Source organism: Corylus avellana, chromosome ca2 (assembly GCF_901000735.1).
Source record: "Corylus avellana chromosome ca2, CavTom2PMs-1.0".
NCBI classification, from domain to species: Eukaryota; Viridiplantae; Streptophyta; class Magnoliopsida; order Fagales; family Betulaceae; genus Corylus; species Corylus avellana.
The window spans coordinates 21,287,830-21,292,583 of record NC_081542.1 but is presented as its reverse complement, the minus strand read 5'-3'; the positions used below and the strand labels follow the sequence as shown (position 1 = coordinate 21,292,583).

Genomic DNA, 4,754 nt, shown 5'->3' with positions numbered 1-4,754 from the left:
AACATTCAATTGAACTATAAGCTTTTTATATTATCTTAGTGCATTAGTTATATTGATCTTATATTATTTTTGGATTTCGTATTGATCTTATAATTAATTATAAGATAAATATCAACTTAATGATCTTTATTATAAAAATTTATTAAATGGAAATTATTAGTTAATATTATTATAATAAAAAAAATATTACAAGAGAAAATAAAGAAAAACAAAAATAAATAAAAATTAAAAAATTGTAAAAAAAAAATTACACTCAATAGGGGCGACTCTAGGGTCGCCGCTATTTGAGGCACATTAGCGGCGACTAAGGTCGCCGCCATTGAGTGCGAAAACTCAAGCGCCATCCAGTGGCGGGATTTCTGAAATTTTCGGACCTAAAGTTTCATAAACCTCATCTTTTTTCCCCCAAACCTTCAAAACACCAAAATTCCTAACACCCCTCTCACTCACCTCCCTCATCACTCTCACTCTCGATCTCTCCCCCGCTGCTCTCCCAACTTTCGTTCCCGCTGCTCTCCCTCCCTCCTATGATGGATCCAATGGCTTTCAAGCCTGAAAACGCTGCATTTGGAGCTCTGGTTTTCGAGTGTTCTTGCTTTGTGAGTGGAGTTCGTAAAGATAGAGAGGTAAGAGTGTGAAAAAGTTTGCGTCTTGTGTTTGTTTGGTTTCTAAGAAATCGGAGGGAAAACGAAATGGCTGGATCCAGTGGCTTTTTTGTTGCTAAGAAATTTCGAACTCTAATGACTGTTTGGTAATAGTGTGAATTTTTGGGTTCTACGATCTGTTTGATTGCTGAGAATATGAAATTGTGATTTTTAGTGATATTGTATAATGTGTATATATGTTGGTATATATATTAAGTTTTTAATCCAATGGCTGTTTAGTTCTGAGTATTTCGTCTTTGGATTTCACTGTTGTTCGGATGCTGAAAAATGAGAGGAACTAGAAGGCAATAAAACTTTTTTTTTTTTTCTTCTAGGATTTTAATTATTTTCTTTGCTCAGCTAAGAAAATTCAAATAGCTTTGTCTTCACATATATAGATTAATAAAAATTCTCAAGAAATTACATTTATCAGAACTCAATTTGGTTGCTGAAAGATGGAGCAAAATTTGACTGTTAAGATGGTGGTTGTTCTGATGAAGTTTTTATTTTATGATTTCTCTTCTTTCCCACATTTTCTTGGCAACTAAACAGACGCAGGTTCCAGTCTTGTGCATTTTGAAGTTAATTTGTTATATACTTCCACGTCAACGATTTGATGGATTATTGTACAAAACCTAGTTTATTTCAGAATACTTTTTGATTGAAGCATCAAGCATCTTTTTTGATTTCTGTAATGAATCTTTTAAGAAAAAAAAAGAAATCTCTCCCTGTTTAAGTATCAAAATTGTCGGTATTTTCTGAAAGTGAAATTCCCAGAAGTTTTCCTATTATTTGTTATTCTGGAGTGCTTGGTTGCCAATCTGATCTGGCATTTTGAGTGGAAGGCAGTGGATGATGTTGATCTAACGGAGAAGGAGGAGTTCTTGGTTGTCATGAAGAACGTGCCCAGGTTATCCCAAGTGTCAAATAGATACCCTGCACGTACTACTTCTTCTGAGTATATGAATAAGAAGGCCCTTTATGTATTTTTCTATAGTATCTTTAGTTAAAAATCACTCTTTTGTATTGAAAAAAGGGGTAATAAAAACTAATGCATTTTATGGTTGTTTTACTTTTACCAATCTTTCATTAGATTTTATTAGATATATTTGTCCTAGCTTGATCCCAAACTATGGCTGGTCTAACATGCACCAAATCAATATTAAATATCAAACAGTGCATGTATATCCCTAATACAGATTTCTGTATTAGCTAAGCATGTATATCTGTACATTTACACCAACACACTTGGACCATTCCACTCTGTGTTGAGTCATATATCCCCCACATAGATATATAAAATTTTCTGCGTAGCTTTGATAAATTAAAATTTGAGGGTAATGGACTGGAAGCCTGGGTAACCACTTGTCTTAATGGGGTGAAAACACTTATTGCTTCAAATCATGTGCTTTTTTCAAAACAGAAAGTGCTTTTCCTTCATGTATTCTACTTTTATAATGTCTAACATTTACTTATAATCTTATCTCTTGTTTTGCACAGGATAAGACCTCTTTGGCCTATGAACCAGTTATGGCGATCAACAAGCAAGGTAGTAAATGAATACATAATTGTTATGGATTAGTTTCTTATCTAAAAGTCCTATGTCTAATCCTAGTTCTAATGTTGCTGCTATTATGTATTTGAGTATTTAGTTTTAAACCTACATGGAATTGGAGATATGCTCAATTTATATGGAAATTGCATAAGAGAGTGGCCAGTGTAGGGTTTTGTCATGAAATCATTTTTAGTGTACAAATTCAGTAAAATTTACTTAACATTATAGCTTTCTATTCTTTTATGGATGTCTTACAGTTTGTCAATAAGAAATGAAACACGAACCTTCGTTTTCTTTTTTTGCTTTATTCACCTACCATCTACGGGTGTTGTGGTAGCACTTTCTGAAGCACTACAAATTCCTTAGACGTCATTTGGATCACATACTTTATCTACTGAAACTGCTTGTCTCTGTTTTAGTTCTTGACAGAAAGATTTTCCTTTTAGTATGATTAATGATGTCTATATATCTTTGCAGCCTCATTCTCTAGTTAATCGGGCTTTAGCAAGAGAATGCAAAGATGTGAAAATTGACAGAGTATATATCGGATCTTGTACAGGAGGAAAAACGGAGGACTTTATGGCTGCAGCCAAAGTTTTCCTAGCTTCAGTAAGAAACCATATATCTTTGTTGTATATGTCGAACAATTCTTTTGCTCCTAAATATAATGTTCATTTTTAATCTATCTTCTTCTTTTTTTATTGCTTTCTGGGGTTGAGTTGTTGGAAATTTGGTTGCTAGTGGCTGACTTAGTTGGTCTTTATCCATTTGTTAGGAATCATGAGAAAAATTACTAACCCTCTGCCTTAAATGAGTAGTATAATATAATTCATGAGTATCATGGATGTATTTTGCTCTCGAAACAAGTATCTTAATTTCTTCTTGATAGCAACATGCCTTATTTGCATATTTTGTTATTGTATAGCATTTTATTTGACCTTCAGCATTATTTACTTTATAGAGCAATCAAATTGAGATTTAGGTATGCTATTGTGTTTTGTTCATTAAGGAGTTTTTATACTCTGATAGCGTTATTAATTACGCTTCTTTTTTGATCTAGTTATTTTATTGTAATTTATTTGGTTGTCAGCACCATTGTTTGTGAGTGCTAATATTTACCCCTATTTGGGGGATCAGTGTGTTCCATGAACATTATTTTGATTTCCGATAATTTATATATATAATAAAAGCTCCTTTTTTATTTCTAAATTTGCTCATATCATTAGCAAATATATATATTTTTTTTTTTTTGAATTTTTCCAAAATTCTTTTATTTTTAATTTTTTTTTTCAATTCTCATATCATTAGCGGCGACTCTAGGTTGCCGCTATTGATCTTTTTAATTTTCTTATCTCATTAGCGGCGACTTAATGTTGCCGCTAATGATATCCCATTAGCGGCGACACCATATCGCCGCTAATGACCCCTCATTAGCGGCGACCCATGACCTATTTTAAACTATTTTTGCAGCGACAAAAAAGTCATTAGCGGCGACAAAAAAAAAAATCATTAGCGGCGACAAAAAGTCGCTGCTAATGAGGGGTCATTAGCGGCGACCCTAAAAGTCGCCGCTATTTAGCATCAGTGGCCAATTACTTGCGGCAACTAAATAGCGGCCACTTGTCGCCGCTATTGGTAAATAGCGGCCACTTTTACCTCATTAGTGGCCACTTTGGGTCGCCGCTAATGACCTTTTTTTTTGTAATGACTACTAATCAAGATGGAATCCAAAATCCTTTAATTTAATCAAAATGACATGAAATGTCCCATTGAGATAAATTTAATGCGAATTGATTAATCTGATTATTGGACTTGAGCATTACTAAAATTAAATGTAGTAAATGAAATATGATTTCTAGAGTACAATAATAATCAATGGAATAAATCAAGTACTCAAGGATTAAGAGATAATGACTAAAATTGACAATTTATTTATTCGACTATATATTTTTTATAGAGGGATTAATTGTAATTATAAGATGATGCTAAGAGATTTGAATAATAAAAATAAATACTTGAGTGCAGTTACATTTTTTTAGTAGAATAAATTGTAATTAATAGTAACCTAGAACAAGTCATAAGATGACAAGTCTCAGAAGTCTATTGGAACTAGTTTTATTTTCCCTTGAGGTCCTTTTTCAAGTTAACTATTATATATCATATCCCTAAGGAGTACTTCAATCGGTTAGGGACCACGTCTTATAAGGTGGGAGACCACTAGTTCGAATCACCCTTCCCCTTCTTGCGCGGACATGTAAAAAAACAAAAAGCTAACTGTTGTCCCTTAAATGGACTTGACCTAATGACACAAGGCCCCTTGATTGTGTATTCCGATGATGAGCATTACGTAATGTACGTTTTCTAAGTTCTACTTTGATAAGGAAACTGTGTCTTACTTTCAATTGGAGACATAAACCTATTTAAAGGGGAACTTGAATAGGCATTAGATCTCATACTCTTGGTCTCGTAATCAAAATTGTGAAAAATGTTTAAAGGTGTCTAAACCCTAGTTCTACACATGCGAACTGAGAAGGCGTAATAGGATTCAAATAAGC

The 4,754-nt window shown here is 33.3% G+C and overlaps 1 long non-coding RNA gene across 1 annotated transcript; it reads left to right on the top strand.

Moving 5' to 3' along the window:
- The first annotated feature begins 416 nt into the window (after window positions 1-416).
- Window positions 417-2,833, top strand: LOC132172884 (uncharacterized). The gene is made up of 3 exons (XR_009439210.1): window positions 417-626; window positions 2,145-2,193; window positions 2,677-2,833. It is a non-coding gene; the product is annotated as an uncharacterized LOC132172884 (long non-coding RNA).
- Window positions 2,834-4,754: the final 1,921 nt, after the last annotated feature.